The sequence below is a fragment of the Saccopteryx bilineata genome, chromosome 1 (assembly GCF_036850765.1).
Source record: "Saccopteryx bilineata isolate mSacBil1 chromosome 1, mSacBil1_pri_phased_curated, whole genome shotgun sequence".
Classification (NCBI taxonomy): Eukaryota; Metazoa; Chordata; class Mammalia; order Chiroptera; family Emballonuridae; genus Saccopteryx; species Saccopteryx bilineata.
In genome coordinates, this window is record NC_089490.1 from 373,610,329 (window position 1) to 373,628,455 (window position 18,127).

An 18,127-nucleotide genomic window follows, 5' to 3' on the forward strand; every position below is an offset into this window, starting at 1 on the left:
TTAAGGTCATTTCAGGCTTACAGTAGTCACCTCTGTCTACGACCTGGAGTTTAGTGTATTGGGGAAGATTTGAAAAAAGATCAGTCAACAGACTATGATAACAAGTCGACCAGATGGCTTCCATTGATCTTCACTTTTTGATATTCTTAATCTGTTGTAGTTCTTTCCCACAACAAATTGGGTTGACCATTGCAACTAATATGATATTGCAGAAATGATGATGTATGTCTTTTGAGGCTAGGTCAGAAAAGAAAGTGTGGCTTCTTTCTTTCTTGCTATCTCTGGGATTGCTTGCTTTGGGAGGCCATTACCATGGCATTGGGATGCTTAATCAGAACATGGTGAGGTCTGCAGAGGGTGGAATTGAATCCTGCTGCCAAAGCCCTGCACAGGGTGAGTGAGCCATCTTGAAAGCAGGTCCTCTGGCTTAAATGGGCCCTTCAAGTGAATGCCGTCCTGGCTGACACTGTGACTACAACCTTATGAAAGCCCCCCAAGCCAGAATCACCTGCTTAAACTGCATTTGTATTTATGACCTATAGTAACTGTGATATAATAATAAATGTTTATTGTTTTAAGCCCTTAAATTTAGGATTATTTGTTATGCAGCACAGAAAAGTAATATACAGAAATAAGAGCAGAAGTTCAATTGTGATAATTGACATAAAGGAGAAGTTTACATTACTATGAGAGTGGCTAACAGACTTCTGGTTTAGTGCAGGGGGTTGCGATAGGCTTATTAGCTTAGATCTAAAAGATGGGTAAGAATATTTGTGAGAGGAAACAACATATGAAATGCTATTGTGAGAGAAATTAGGGATTTTTTGAGAAACCTAAAGAAGACCAGTGTGGATCAATGTAGAGAGCAAAGAGTAGATGAAAAAGGACAGAGAGATCAAAAGATGCTGGGCCTGAGGCCCTAATAAGGAGTTTGCTTTTCTTTTCATAGCAATAGGAGTCTATTGAATAGGTTTTAGCATGGAATGGGGGTTAACTACAATACATATATATTTTATAAAGAACATTTAGATTGCTTTGTGGAGATTAGAATAGAGATGGTAGGCTGAGAATGGGTTGTGGATGGGTGGATAGAAGGAGACCAGTTAGAAAGCAACTGAATTTATTTAAAGAGCTATTGCTAGTTTGGACTAGAGTGTTGACAGTTTAGATGGAGAGAGGTAGGTATATTTGAGAAGTTTTGTAAACAGAATGTAGTGAGGAGTAAGACATAAGAGATGCAGAGAGAAGGAGCTATTAAGGTACGTGTTTGACCTTGTCACTGAGAGATAAAGACTCATTTTTTTTTAAGAAAGAACTTATAGTTTATTTTGGACATGTTTTTAGATGCTTTAAGATGGCCAAAATAGAGATTCAAGAGTTAATTAGATATATTGTTTAGAAGCTTAGAGGAGCAGTCTGAGCATGAGACAAAATTTTGTCAGATTTATTTTTTATGAAGTCATACCCATGTGATGCAGTCATCGAAGAATATTGTTGTCAAAAGAACACAGTCCATTAAAACAACAATTTTTTTTTTCAAAATAATGCAAGTTTTTTATACATTTCTCAAAACTGAATGGAACTGGGAGCACAAAGTCAGACTTTATTTGGTGGCTTATAGAAAAGACAGTTGGGAAACATTTCTGGAAACAGTGACGATTTAATGATTTTTGTCATGTCTTCAAGTTTTCGGCATGTAAATAAAAACTGAAGCCACAGGCTTAGATTATTTTGCCTTGTTATTGAGTAAACAAAAGCGCGTCATGATCCTCAGGTAGCTCCATCATTTAATGGTTGGTGTATGGAAGATGAGCTTAGAAGAGGACTGATTGGGATCTATATGTTCATTGTTGACTGGAGCCTCTGAGTAACTGCTGCTTCAGGTCTTGGCTTAGGAACTGGTTTCCTTGGAAAGCCTGTATTGAAAATGAAATCATTTTCAAGCTAGGTTCTTCTCCAGTGGCCACTCAACTCTATTATTGTTCTTATCATTTCTGTAATTATTTTTTAATTACATGTAGTCCTCAATATTCTAACCTCTGGGAGGACGGAACAAATTCACCATTGTGTCCCCACTACGTACCATCTATCTTTTATGTAATGAGACTCATTAGGCACTCCCATTTAATTAATTCAGGCAGGTATTCTCATTAGACTCATTTGGTTTCATATGTGTATATCAACTACATTTCCTGCTTGGTTTACTGTCAAAACATATAGACCCACTATTTAGCAAACAACATTAGATAGCTGTACTTTACGTTCTTGTCTTAGATTCTGACCTTAAACTCTCTGTCACCAAATAGTTATAAAGAGTTTGGGGAAAATAAAATTTATGAGGGACTTCAGTGTACTTGGAACATATCATTTTCACATTCTTACAGTTGGTTTTACTGAATCATGGTTTGCCTTTTTATTTTATCACTTATATTGAGGAATATTAAAAGTAACAACTTTGAAATTCGTGTTTACTCTAGGGAAGGAGGAAGAAGTAGTTTACTGTAATTTCTTTATGAGGACTAATAAATTATTTTTTCAAGGTGTTTTTGAAGGATTAGGTTTGTGTGTGTGTATGTATGTTAATATTTTTTTGGTGGGATATGGAAAATGTTATAACTTCATGTTTTTCTCTTTGCATTGGCTTCTAGGAAACAGATAAATTGTGTGGTTTGCTTTATTAAAGGGCATAAACATTTCATGTCCTATGTTTTGAGTAATAGTCTTACTACTGATTTTAATTATACTTTTAAAATTTTTTCTTTCTCCATTTCTTCACGTTTTTACCTTTTGTTCTAATTTATCTTTGTAAGTCATCTAAATTTTCTTTGAATCATAAGGTATTAAAAATTTACATGTAGACATCTAAGCACAATGGATCTTTTATTGGCAATTTATTTAGAAACTGACTTGATACTAACTGTGACTTTTCTCATTGGATCCAGGCTCTTCAGGATGTTGAGACTGGCTGTGGCTTCTGAAGCCCCTTTTCTACATTCTATTTCCTGAATAAAGGGGATAGTTCTTCATTTTTATTTTCTCTGGTCCTTTATTCACTCTCCAAACCAAAAGCATTTTTAAATTATTTTAAACAATAGTTGCCAGTTCTCTTGAGTCACCTCCGTGCACGTTGCATATGGTGTGTGAGCTGAACACAGTCCCTGCCCACCCTGCTTTTCAGTACTTGCACCTCTTTACCTTTATGATGCCTGAGGAAGGGCATCATGGAGAAGAAGAAGGGGAGACTTTTGCCTTCCAGGCAGAAATTTCCCAACTCGTGTCTCTCATCATCAATACTTTCTATTCCAATAAGGAAATTTTCCTTCAGGAGTTGATTGGTATCTTGCCTCTGACAGGATACACTATGAGGGTCTGACTGACCCTTCCAAGTTGGACAGTGGTAAAGAGGTGAAAATTGACATCATCCCCAATCCCCAAGAATGCACCCTGATACTGGTAGACACAGTCATTGGCATGATCAAAGCTAATCTCATAAATAATTTGGTAACCATTACCAAGTCTGGTACAAAAGCATTTATGGAGGCTCTTCAGACTGGTAAGACATCTGCATGATTGGATAATTTGGTCTTGGCTTTTATTCTCCCTACCTGGTGGCAGAGAAAGTGGTTGTGACCACAAAACATGATGATGAGCAGTATGCCTGGTAGTCTTCTGCTGGGGGTTCCATCACTTGTGAGCTCTCTAGTGTGAGTTTATTGGCTGGGGTACCAAAGTGATCCTCCATCTTAAAGAAGATGAGACAGAGTACATAGAGGAGAGGCAGGTCAAAGAAGTGGTGAAGAAGCACTTATAGTTCATAGGCTATTCCATCATCCTTTATTTGGAGAAGGAATGAGAGAAAGAAATCAGTGATGATGAAGCAAAGGAAGAGAAATGGGAGAAAGAAGAGTAAGAAGAGATGACAAGGAGAAACCCAAGATTGAAGGCATGGGCTCAGATGAGGAGGATGATGGTGCTAAAAATAAGAAAAAGAAAACAAAGAAGGTTAAGGAGAAATATATCTGTCAGGAAGAACTGAACAAGTCCAAACCCATTTGGACCAGAAACCCTGATGACATGACTCATGAGGAATATGGAGAGTACTATGAGAGCCTTACCAATGACTGGGAAGACCACTTGGCAGTCAAGCACTTCTCTGTAGAAGGTCAGTTGGAATTCAGGGCATTGCTGTTCATTCCCCTTGGGCCTCCCTTTGACCTTTTTGAGAATTACAAGGAGAAGAAGATCAAACTCTATGTTTGTCATATGTTCATCATGGACAGCTGTGAGTTGATACCAGAGTATCTCAACTTCATCCATGGTGTGATTGACTCTGAGGACCTGCACCTGAACATCTCCCAAGCAATGCATTGATGAAGATGAAGGAACAGCAGAAGAACCCAGTGCTGCTGTGAGGTTGATGGGGATGACTCTTGCGGAGCAAACCCTTGAAGGTGATTCATAAGAACATTGCTAAAAGTGTTTTGAACTCTCTTCTCGAGCTGGCAGAAGGCAGAAGACAAGGAGAACTTTAAGAAATTCTATAAGGCACTTTCTACAAACCTAAAGCTTGGAATCTATGAGGACCCAAGTAATCGGTGATGCCTTTTTGAGCTTCTGTGCTATCAAACCTCCCAGTGTGTAGATGAAATCACTCTTCTTTCTGAACATGTCTCTCTCATGAAGGAGACCCAGAAATCCATCTATTTTATATCACTGGTGAGAGCAAAGAGCAGGTTTCCAACTCTGTTTTTTTGGAGTGAACGCGGAAGCAGGGCCTCAAGGTGTAGTATATATGACGGAGCCTATCATCAGTGAGCACTCTGTGCAGCAGTCAAGGAGTTTGATGGGAAGTGCTTGGTCTCATTTACCAAGGAGGGTCTGGAGCTACTTGAGGAAAAGAAGAAAATGGAAGAGAGCAAGACCAAGTTTGAGAACCTCTGCAAACTCATGAAAAAATCTTGGGTAAGAAGATTGAGAATGGGACATTCTCAGTAGGCTTGTGTCTTCACCCACTGCATTGTGACCAGCACCTACAACTGGATAGCTACATGAAGCTTATCGTGAAGGCCCAGGACCTTCGGGATAACTTTCCAATGGGCTACATGATGGCCAAAAAGCAGCTGGAGATCAACCCCAACCACCTCATTGTGGAGACTGGCAGAAGGTGGAGGCAGACAAGAATGACAAGGGTGTCAAGGAGCTTGTGTGTTGCTGTTTGAAACTACACCTACTGCACGGTCAAGCTAGGCCCAGACATGGTGAAGATGAAGTAACAGAAGAACCCAGTGCTGCTGTTCCTGATGAACCTCCCCCCTTCCTCTCAATGTGATAAGGATGCCTTTCACATGGGAAAAGTAGATTAGAAGTTTCTATCTGCAGACCTTGTATCCTCTGTGGAGTGTCTCTATGGCTCTCCCAGTAGCCCTGAGTGGCCCTAGCCCACCTGGTTTCCTCTGCTGATGTTTAGTGGTTTTTTTTCTCTACTGTCTTTGCCTAAGGCATGTTATAAGGGCCTCAAGTCTTCCCTTACAGTTGATACTGGGTTGGGATGTTGTGTGTTGTGGGTTTTCTAACTTATTTTGTTCTGAAATTAAAGTATGTAAAATAGAAAAAAAAGTTGTTTATATTAAAACTCTGTGACTTAATAAAATATTTAGTTAGATAGAGGTGAATTTTATAATTAAAAACAAGGAAAGCTAGTTACCTTCTTTTTTATATTATGTTTTGTAGTTTTTTGTTTGTTTGTTTTTTTAAAGAACCATGTAAGGCATTTATATTCTAGTGTTCAGCTTGGATCACATTAAGGATAAACTAAATCTGAAAAAAAATATAAGAAAGTTTCTATGGGATAAATCTATATGATTTTAGGTTTTTGTTTGTAAATTTTGTTTAACTGCTTTTTTAAGGAGTTAGTAAATATGGGCTATTTTCATATGATGAATGGGTGAATTTAAACACTAACATGGGTTATATTATTTATATCATGTAGTTTTTAAAAAACTAGCATTCTTTATTGACATAGTTGTAAAACTGATTTTAAAGTAATATATTTCTATTGCTTGGTTAACAAATCAAACTTTTCAAGCTATTTCTGACCATTAAACCTTTTTGGAAAGTTGTTCCATATCCTTCCGGTCATCTAAATTTATCACAGGCCTTTAACTAAGAAGGTTGGTGAACCTTCTTTCCTTTTGATCTTGCATCCTGGCGGGTGCTCGGATATTTCTTCTGTAAGAAAAGTTTTGGTGGATGAGTCAGTGCACTGAGTCACAGGCAGCATGAAGCCTCTAGTGTTCTATACTAATTAATTGGAAACAGTTTCAAATTTAATTAAGGCACAGTTGTCAGCTCAGTGTTACTGATTGACATCCCACCAAAGTATTTTGTCTTTTGGCAACTTGCTTAATTGTTCTTTGGTATTTAGGTTTTTTGTTTTGCTTGAAGATTTTTTTTTAAATTTGTTGAATAGACCTATAGTTACCATGTTGATTTTTTAAAAGTCCTTTCATAAACCCTGTGTCATTTGTGTTCAATTTCTCCCTTGCTTGATGCCTTTTTCCCCCTCAAAAATGACTTGATACAATTTTCTTTTTAGCTTTCTAATTTATCAGTGAATGAGAGAAGTCTTTTACGCTCCACAGAAACTAGTTCATACAATAATAGTGTATTGATTTGTCAGATAAGAGTCCACTCTCCAACTAAACACTATGTATCTTATTTAATAAAAAGTTTCTTGCTTAAATTTTTTACATTGCATTAATTTGACTTTAATTTATTTCTTTAAAAATGATGTTTCTTTGAAAGATTCTGTTTCTTCAGTTTGCTCATATTTGTTTGAAAGTTCTTTCACATGTATGAATGATTTTGCAAGCGGGGATTGATTCACGTTTACAGAAGATTAAACAAGAAATCAAGACCAGGAAGTCATTTTGGCTGAAGAGATCAAATATGTTCTGGCAAGATGATAAAATGCTAGGGTGCATTACTGAATTAAAAACAAGAAAGAGAAGGGAATTTACACATTAAGTGCCTCCTAATTTCCAGTCACTTTACATATATTATTTCTTTAAATACTCTCAACATCTCTGTGAGATGGGAATTACATACTTACCCATAATCAGAAGTGGAGCTCGAAGCCCAGGGAGTTAATAACTTATTCAGAGTCCTCAATAATATTTGTATAACAAACAGGTTAGGCAATCCATGGCAGCACTTTAGTGTGCCAGATTTGGGCATTATGCCAAAGGAAAATGTAGGAAAAGTATTTGATCTAGTTACAGGATAGATGAGCTATATGACAATAAATGGGTGCTGCATCTTTTAATCTTTCCTCTTAAATATTATTCTTGAAGTTATTTGATTGAAATTGGGAGGCATTTTACAATTGATGACATGTCAAAGCTTAATTGGCCGCATCTTTTTTTAGGGTTTATAAGGTTTATGATGCATCCTATGATCAGTATGATTTAGATTTGTTGAAATACAGTATATAGTCTTTATTCTTCTCACTCCTTGCAAACGTTTAAATACAAAGGGAACTATTTGATCTTTTTTACTCTTTTTCCCTTAAGTCTATTTGATGGTGTTTTAAAAATTTTATGTCCAACTAAGTTTTATAAATATAGCCTAACCTAACCTTCTCTTGGAGAGTCTCCTTGAACACTAGCATGTATGAATGCTAGCAAAACCAAATGTTTTCAATTTTGTTTAACCCATTGTTGTACAGACGTGACCAAGGAATTCCCCCTATACCCATCCTGCCTCTTTTCTCCTTATCTGTTTTTCAAAGAATATGTGAATGTGCTTGAAGAACTTAATGCTTTGCATGTGTAACTTTGGGAAATGCTGGATTATACACTCTCTTGTCTCAGAGTATCACCAGTTAGAGTCTGGCCTTTCTGAGGGTGAACAGATTTTTTTTTTTTTAGCCTTCTTACTCAGCCTCACTTTCTTTTCATTAATTTTTTTAACTTTTTGTTTTAGATTTTATTCATTTTTAGAGAGAGAGGAGAGAAAGAGGGAGGGGGGAGGAGCAGGACGCATCAACTTCCATATGTGCTTTGACCAGGCAAGCCCAGGGTTTCACACCTGCAACCTCAGCATTCCAGGTTGATGCTTTATCCACTGCACCACCACAGGTCAAACCTATTTTTATTTTTTGCTCACATATTGGCCACACCACATTACTGTCTGTCTGTATGTATATTTTAATTTGAAACTTATGAGCTGGGTGTTTGGAGTTTTATTAAGGATTCTAAACATCCAGAGAATTCTTGGAAATGTATAAATGTAATGGAAAAAAATTCATTTACCCTAAATTCAGTAGGTTGTTGGAGCTTCATTATCTTATCTTATACTGATCTCTTCAAAGATAGGACATTTTCCTTTTCAAGGATTCACTAAGGAGGAATAAATCACCATTCCCTGCTATTTTTCTTGTTTGTCCTTTTACTTCTTAACCCGTTCTCCCCCTTCTTCTCACAGCTTCCCTTTGTCCTCTCTAATATCTGGACTCAGTTTCCTTACCAATTCTTCATCTTGTCAGGATTATGTACTTAATCGTGTGAGATTGGTCACTCTAATTATTCCCAATTATATTCTTTATATTAGTAATGCTGCTTTAGATCCCTGTTTTTACCAGTTCTGTACAAAAGAGCCTATGCCTTTGACTTTATATACCTGAGCTATAAACTAGCTTCTTCTTACCAGTCTTCCTTTGGCCAGTAGGTCATCAAGTTTTTTCAGTTACCAAGACATCCAGGTGTACTAACTTAATTGCAGGCTTTTCCATTTTCCTCCTGATGGTATTTCTAGTTATGCTTGTGGTTGTCATTCCTGTCAGCAACTGTTCCTGAGTTTGTGGTATGTTTCTAGAACTATAGTGGCCATCATGAAGTTTACATATTCTGTGCTTTTAAGCACCCTGTACTTTCAGTGAGGAAAACCCATTAATTCATAATTTACTACATTCATATCATATAAAAGGGGACCCAAATAAGTGTAACATAGCATTAAAGGGCTTGGGAAATGAGATTAGAAATGTGGACTGATACTGATTGTTTTGAGATTTGACTGCCAAGCTAAGACACTTCTAGGCTAAGACAGCTTTTGAGCAAAACAATGATATGCTTCATGTTTTCTATTCTGCTAAGTATTTAGCCTAAAATCTTGAATTTATTTTAAGTAGTTTGATGCTTTACTACCAGCACATCTTCTCTTTTCTGATTTTTTTTTTAGCCTTTTCTACATTGAAGAACCTATATCCTAGGATTTTCTGATGACTAAATTACACATTGTTCATAAGCTTTTTTTTTTTTTTTTTTTTTTGTATTTCTCTGAAGTTGGAAACGGGGAGGCAGTCAGACAGACTCCCACATGTGCTTGACCAGGATCCACCCAGCATGACCACCAGGGGGCAATGCTCTGCCCATCTGGGGCATTGCTCTGTTGCAACCAGAGCCATTCTAGTGACTGAGGCAGAGGCCATGGAGCCATCCTCAGCGCCTGGGCCAACTTTGCTCCAATGGAGCCTTGGCTGCGGGAGGGGAAGAGAGAGACAGAGAGGAAGGAGAGGGGGAGGGGTGGAGAAGCAGATGGGTGCTTCTCCTGTGTGCCCTGGACGGGAATCGAACCCGGGACTCCTGCACGCCAGGCTGACGCTCTACCACTGAGCCAACTGGCCAGGTCCTTGTTCATAAGCTTTTAACAAACAGTGTTTATTACGTATGGAGATGACAATAATCTGATGACAAAAGGTACTGCAATATGGATGTAGCCAAGGTGTGTGTGGGAGGTGGTGGTGGGGAAAGAGCAATGAAACTACCCAATCTGTTCTAGTCTAGCGAGCCTAGCCAGGTAGCAGATATGTAATATGGAAGCCTAGCTTCTAATCCCAACTCTGTGTGCCTTGCAGATCCCCTTTTCTTCTAAAGCCACCATGCTTTAATAGATTATTTATTTGTATTCAGTAATTATTAAAAAGTCTGATTTCAGATTTAAAATATATGATTGTGGGAGGAGGGAACAGAGAAGAGTTGTTAGACAAATAATGTATGAGGATGGCTTAAGAAGAACATGAGAGCAGGACCAGTTCTTTTATTTCATTTCTAAACACTATTTCTGATGGATTACCTATATCAAACCTGAAATGATTATTCAGGATTCATCTGCTTCCAATAGAAAAAATTTTTTGGCCCTGGCTGGTTTGCCCAGTGGTAGAGTGTTGGTCTGGCATGTGGATGTCCCTGGTTCAGTTCCCAGTCAGGGCACACAGGAGAAGCAACTATCTGCTTCTCCATTCCTCCCCTTTCTCTCTCTCTCTCTCTCTCTCTCTCTTTCTCTCTCTTCCCCTCCAGCAGTCATGGCTTAATTGGAGTGAGTTGGCCCCAGGCACTGAGGATGCCTCTATGGCTTCTGCCTCAGGTGTTAAAAATGGCTCAGTTGCTGAGCAACAGAACAATGCCCCAGATGGAGAGAGCACCCTCTCATAGGGGACTTGCTGGGTGAATTCCAGTCAGAGCGCATGCAGAAGTCAGTCTCTGCCTCCTTTCCTCTCAATAAAAAAATAAAAATTATTTTTACTATAAAAAAGACCTATGTGAAAAAGTGCTATAGTAAAGTGTGCTAAAATGCATTTAAAATCCATTTGTATTTCTCAAATGAGAGTCAATAAATAAAATTATTAGGCAAGAAAACATCCCTGACATTGGAAACCACTCTGAGACAATGGAAAAATTTAGAAAAAGTTTGGTAATACTTGACACTTTTATACTCCTACACCTAGGGCTTATGTTGCCTTTTCAAATTTTAAATATACTGTCATTATTCCAACAGATCTAAATCTCTTGTGCAAGCAGTCCTAAACTCCTAGTTAGGTTAGGTTTGAAAGGTTTAATGAGTCATTTCCCCGCCACACTCTCCAGTCTCCTAGAATGCTTTTTATGTCAAATTGTTAACAAAATAGTTGGACTAGAAGCTTTTAAGGTACCTTTCAATTTGGTAACTGTACTCCATCAGTATAGTACTGTTCTTTCTTCATCTTGGTCCATATTTCATTGTTGTTGGCTCTTTGTCCTCCCATTTCCCTGTTATTATTGCCCATTTCCCTGTTATTATTATTATTATTATTATTATTATTAATTTTTCTCTATTTGGGCTATGACACTGAAGTGGATTTGTGTGAGATATTATGGGAGCAAAGGAATTGGATCACTGCCTTCTCACTAACTTCTTCCACAAGCAAACACACACACTAATGTCTATTATTTTGGATACAGAGAGGGAGGAGGAGACAGAAGAAATATGAAAGGAAAGTGAAGATACTGAATTGGGAAGATGCTTTAGGAATAGTTGTACTAAATTTGAAGTAGAGATGATTTTTAAAAATGAAAGATTCTCCCCTTATATATCCACACACATCCCCAAGGGGTGAAAATACTAAGCAAAAAGCCGTAACATTAATACAATTTTATTGTAATGAATGGATATTTGTTGCATCACTTATAGTTATCAGCACTGCGGGAATTATGCCCATAAGGATTAAAAGATTGAAAACAAAACAGAATCATTGCTGTCTAGTCAAGAGAGTTGAGACTTCAGTCTTACTTTTTTTTATAAGGTTTTATTTATCAAAGGTATTCTCAGGAGGTAATGAACCTGAAACTGTTCCAACCTGTGCTGAAATACTCCCACATTATGTTGTTGGAATAGATTTAAGCATTCTTTGTAAACCTATGCCAGAAAGTTCTTACCATTTGAAGTTTCTGCCCTCAGTTGGATTAAGAGAAGGAATTTCCCATCTGTTCACACAAAAGAGCACTGATCAAAAAATAGGTAATAAGAAAAGATTTCCCTGTTTAAGATGCGCTCTTTGTGGATGAAAGCTTTTCATTGGAAGGACTTGTTTGTTTTCATATGACAAGTATTTAGACCTTATGTTTAAAACAAGTATTTGGACCCAAGTTAAAAGCAAACTTATAGCTCTAAATACACTATATAATTTGCTTGTTTTGATTGGCATTTGAATTCAGTATCCAGTAGATATTCTTGATTTCTTAATATCTCACCCCTCCTGCACTCTGCAACCACATACCGCCACGTAGTCACCTCTTACCAGCATGACTGTAGGAACCTCTTAATTGGTCACTTACTTTCAATACATCTTCCAGTTTGCTATTAAATGGGTCTAACTTTACATCTGATCATATCACTTTTCTGTTTAATGGTCTGTGAATTCCTGGCAAATGGAAAAGTTCCTTTACCACCAGCTTCATTCTATTGCTTCAGCCTCCTTTCTGCCACATGCCCTGCCTGCTGCCCACTCAGACCTATGCTGTTCTTTCAGGCTGCTGTCACTGTGCACCTGCTTCTTCTGCTCTTTGTTCCATGATGACACGCATTGCACTGTTGAAGAACAATCACTGTTCTTTCTTCCAGCATGGCATTTATTACACTGTTTGTAATTGTCTGGTAATTTACCTGTTTCATCTTTAAAACCATGGAGGGATCATTTCTACCCTGTATTTTCTCAACATTTAGCCCAGTGCCTCGTCCAATACTGTTTATTGAATTATTACCCTTCCTCTGCATCTTATAAATTTTTGTGTATCTCTACTAAAGAATATTTAGAATCTCAAGTAAGCTTATGGTTGTTTTTTAAGATCTGTATTTCCTGAAATTTTCCCTGAAAAAGAATCTTTAATTTCAAATTTTTACTCATGCTATTATTGGTCCCGCCCTCTTCCTTCAGATTTCAACCAACAGGTATAGTTATTTGTTTCTGAAATAGAGGGTCAGCTCCTGGCATGAGTATTTGCCTTATTTACACTATATAACATTGTTTAGTATGTTTATATTTCTGCTTTTATTTCCCAAGACTTTCAGACTTACCCTCTATCACCCTGGCCACACCAGCTACTTTCTGGACAAGTGAATTTAGATGTAGAGAAGTGAGATGAGTTGCCCAACACCACAGAGCGAGGAAGTGATAGAATTAGTATTACGTGGCCTCAAAGTCTATGTGTGTTTTCATTTGCTGCACTACATTGCTGGTTCTCTTGGTTCACGAGCTCTTTGCCTAAGTTGCTCTAAAAAACTGTCTTCTAACCTTCACTCTCTTCAATTTATTTCTCATTTTAAACTGGATTGCCAAAGGGAAGTGGGGTTCAGGATACAAAATTTTTCTTTTTAGTCAATTTTAGAGAAAGTGATTTGTTTATATATTTAGTGATAGGCATGTGATGGTTAAACCACATTCTTTTTATAATTTGATAGTTCGTAGAGAGCAAAAGGGAACATTTATGACACCTTTTTGTTGTTTTGTTTTTCTAATCACAGACTTTGGGGGATTTATTTTTGAAAATAATTTAAAAAAAATATTCTCTGACCTGTGGTGGCGCAGTGGATAAAGCGTTGACCTGGAAATGCTGAGGTCGCCAGTTCAAAACCCTGGGCTTGCCTGGTCAAGGCACATATGGGAGTTGATGCTTCCAGCTCCTCCCCCCGTCTCTCTCTCTCTCTCTGTCTCTCTCTCCTCTCTAAAATGAATAAATAAAATAAAAATTAAAAAATATTCTAATGTGTGATTTATCAGTTGGGCTTGGTTAAATGGGGGTTGGGAGAGAGAAAGTGAGGGGTAGATGAGCCCATGAAAATATCAGTCTGTTGGTTGCTTATAGAAGAATTAAAGAGTTAGAAAACTCTACTTTTCTGTTATCCCAAAGTTTTGTCTTGGTGACCCAGTCTACTGAGTGGGCAAAAGAGTGTGCTCAGAACATGATGGAACTGGCATTTAGAAAAACCAACAGATAAAATATTACACCCACTGACTCATGAAACAGAAACAATTAAGGTTCCAATTTAGAATGATTCTGGACAGAGGCTCTAATCATTAAGCTCATTTAACAAACATCCGTGTAGTAGAGTTGGAAGCATGAGCTAAGTGTAGAAATTAGTAGTGCTGGGGAAAGTTCTGCTTTAAAAGTTGAGCCTCTGTTAATCTCCACAAATTGACTTGTTGCATGAAAATGTAAATATCTAATATTAATAGAAATAATGGAGCGACTTGTTGCATGAAAATGTAAATATCTAATATTAATAGAAATAATGGAGCTGTTTGAATTTTCGAAGTAGGGTTTTTATCTGATGTTTCTGTTATTGATTCTTTTATGTGCCATCATAAATCAAAGTTTATCTGAATTTCAGGCAGGCATTTTTGTTTATTGAGTCTCAGTAAAGGGAGCTGGAACGGGAATTAGATCTGATTTGTGATTCAAAGGTAGATTCCAGCAGAGTGGCTAAGAACACAGGCTGTGGAACCAGCATGCTTGAAGACAAATCTCTGTTGCTCTTCTTATTTGTCACTTGCTTTATGATCTTAGATAAGCCACTTACCTTCCCTTTGCTTCAGTTTTCTCCTTCATAAAATTTGGATAGTAATAATGTGTACATGAAAGGGTAGGAAGTTCACTATAAATATTAACAGTTTTCAGGTTTTGCTCTGCCATTAACTTGTTATGTAATCTTAGGCAAGTTATTTTATGTCCTTGGGCTTTATTTTATTTATTTTATATGAGGAAATAAATAAAATCCTGCTCTCATTCTGGTTCTAGAATTAATTTTATAGAATGACATAAAAATTAGCAGTTTAGTGGATAAGTATATGAAAAGTGTATAGATACAGACATTAAATAAGTGTTTGAATAAAACAGGTTTCTGATCTCAGAGATCTGTGTCTTAGTTTTGCATTACTTTGGACATGTTGGTTTCTGTAAGCTTCAGTATTACGTATAAAAGAAGTTAATGAGAAGTATCTCATAGAGCTGTTGTGCTCATTTTATGAAATAGTGTGCAAAATGCCTATGATAATGCCTGATATGTAGTAGATATTCAAGAATACCATTTTCCTTAATTCCCATTTATATATACAGTCTGTTTCTCTCAGTTCTCCCTCTGAAGGGAACCTCATGCTACTTTGTGTATTTGAATTTGTGTCAGTCTCAATGGGGGTTGATGTTAGCATTTGACTTAAGTGAATTTATGGGTTGCCAGTGAATTTGTGAGTCAAAGCTAGGCAAGTTTCATCTAGTTCTTGGTAGAAGGGAGGACCATATTAAGATTATTGAAAATTAAGAAGCAGCAAAAGAAAGAAGCACCTCCTAATACCATTTATTCTGGCATGATCAGAATTAAGAATTAAGGAAATTTGAGAAAGCACAATAAGGGAAAAGCGAATCTCTAGTAGTCTGCAGTGTTAATGAAGCATTTTATAGGAAAAACCAGTCTCAGCTCCTTCCCTTCTAACCTATTTATCTATCTGTCAGCTCACATGTTTATCATTTTTTTTATGTATGTGTGGTGATAACACTCAAGATCCACTCTCTTAGCACATTTTAAATATACAATGTATTATTAACTATAGAGCCAATTCTTGATCTATCAAAAAACACAGGTCTTACTACTTGACAGTATGAGGAATGTATCCTTCTTCTCTTATTTTTTAACTTTATTATAATTTACTCTGTCTTTTCCATCCCTCCTGTGCCAGGTTTCTGGAGTGAATTAACATACTTAGACCCTCTCAGCAGCAATGAGTGAGACAGCTGGGTAAGGAGACCATACTTAGTGAATCTCAGGAGCTGGAGTTTTCAGGAAAGTCCAAGGAAGGAAGGGCAAAACAGAAAAGGTTAAGAGGATAGGACTTTGAGAAGGACTGTCTGAATTTGAATCCTGTCTTCTTTCTGTGCCTCAGTTTCCTCAAGTTTAATGAGGATAATAACCCCCATAAAACTGTATTAATGAGATTATATGTTTGGTAATGATCTTAAGACAATGCCTGATAAGCATTAAATAAATGCTTGCTTGTACTAATTATTTTACAGGTTACTAAGAAATTTATCAGGATTATAAAGAAAGAAAATTATAGGCCAATATCCCTGATGAATTTAGATGCTAAAATGCTCATCAAAATATTAGCAAACAGGATCCAGCAATATATGAAAAAAATCATACACCAGGATCAAATGGGATTTATTCTTGGGAGGCAAGGCTGGTACAATATTCGCAAATCAATGTGATTCATCACATAAACAAAAGGAAGGAGAAAAAACACATAATAATTTCAATAGATGCAGAAAAAGCATTTGATAAAATCCAGCACCCATTCATGATCAAAACTGTCAGCAAAGTGGGAATACAGGGAACATACCTCAACATGATAAAGGCCTTCTATGACAAACCCACAGCCAACATCATACTCAATTGGCAAAAATTAAAAGCAATCCCATAAGATCAGGAAAAGGTCATGGGTGCCCCCTTTCACCACTCTTATTCAACATAGTCCTGGAAGTCCTAGCCACAGCAATCAGACAAGAAAAAGAAATAAAAGGCATCCAAATTGGAAAAGAAGAAGTAAAACTATCATTATTTGCAGATGATATGGTATTGTATATAGAAAACCCTAAAGTTGCAGTCAAAAAACTATTGGACCTGATAAATGAATTCAGCAAGGTGGCAGGATATAAAATTAACACTCAGAAATCAAAGGCATTTTTATATACTAACAATGAACTGTCAGAAAGAGAAATTAAGGAATCAATCCCCTTTACCATTGCAACCAAAAAAATAAAGTGCCTAGGAATAAATTTAACCAGGGAGATTAAAGACTTGTACTCGGGAAATTATAAAACATTGATAAAAGAAATCAGGGAAGATACAAACAAGTGGAAGCATATACCGTGCTCATGGTTAGGAAGAATAAACATCATTAAAATGTCTATATTACCCAAAGCAATTTATAAATTCAATGTAATACTGATTAAAATGCCAATGACATACTTCAAAGATATAGAATACATATTCCAAAAATTTATATGGAACCAAAAGAGAACCTGAATAGCCTCAGCAATCTTGAAAAGGAAGAATAAAGTGGGAGGTATCACACTTCCTAATATCAAGTTATACTATAAGGCCATTGTACTCAAAACAGCCTGGTACTGGCATAAGAACAGGCATATAGATCAATGGAACAGAACTGAGAAGCCAGAAATAAACCCACATCTTTATGGACAACTGATATTTGACAAAGGAGGTAAGAGCATACATTGGAGTAAAGACAGCCTCTTCAACAAATGGTGTTGGGAAAATTGGAAAGCTACCTGCAAAAAAATGAAACTAGACCACCAACTTACACCATTTACAAAAATAAACTCAAAATGGATAAAAGACTTAAATGTAAGCCGTGAAACCATAAGCATCTTAGAAGAAAACATAGGCAGTAAGCTCTGACATTTCTCACAGCAATATATTTGCCGATTTGTCTCCACAGGCAAGTGAAATAAAAGACAGGATAAACAAATGGGACTGTATCAAACTAAAAAGCTTCTGCACAGCTAAAGACAATAAGAACAGAATAAAAAGACAAACTACACAATGGGAGAATATATTTGACAATGCGTCTGATAAGGGGTTAATAACCCAAATTTATAAAGAACTTGTAAAACTTAATACCAGGAAGACAAACAATTCAATCCAAAAATGGGCAAAAGAAATGAATAGACACTTCTCCAAAGAGGACACACAGATGGCCAATAGGCATATGAAAAAATGCTTAACATCACTAATCGTTAGAGAAATGCAAATTAAAACCACAATGAGATATCACCTCACACCAGTCAGAATGGTGCTCATCAACAAAACAACACAGAATAAGTGCTGGCGAGGATGTGGAGAAAAGGGAACCCTCCTACACTGCTGGTGGGAATGCAGACTGGTGCAGCCCCTGTGGAAAACAGTATGGAGATTCCTCAAAAAATTAAAAATTGAACTGCCTTTTGACCCAGCTCTCCCACTGTTAGGAATATACCCCAAGAACACCATAGCACTGTATGAAAAGAAGAAATGCACCCCCATGTTTATGGCAGCATTGTTCACAATAGCGAAGATCTGGAAACAGCCAAAGTGTCCATCAGAGGATGAGTGGATTAAAAAATTTTGGTACATATAATATGGAATATTATGAGGCCATAAGAAATGATGACATTGGATCATTTACAACATGGCTGAACCTTGATAACATTATACTGAGTGAAATAAGTAAATCAGAAAAAAAAAAGAACTATATGATTCCATA

The 18,127-nt window shown here is 36.9% G+C and overlaps 1 protein-coding gene and 1 pseudogene across 3 annotated transcripts in view; both read left to right on the plus strand.

The window, feature by feature from the left end:
* The window catches only part of METTL15 (methyltransferase 15, mitochondrial 12S rRNA N4-cytidine), a 197,550-nt gene that overhangs the window by 28,447 nt on the left and 150,976 nt on the right, over positions 1-18,127 (plus strand). The window lies entirely within an intron of this gene.
* On the plus strand, positions 3,203-5,363 carry LOC136320718 (heat shock protein HSP 90-beta-like; annotated as a pseudogene).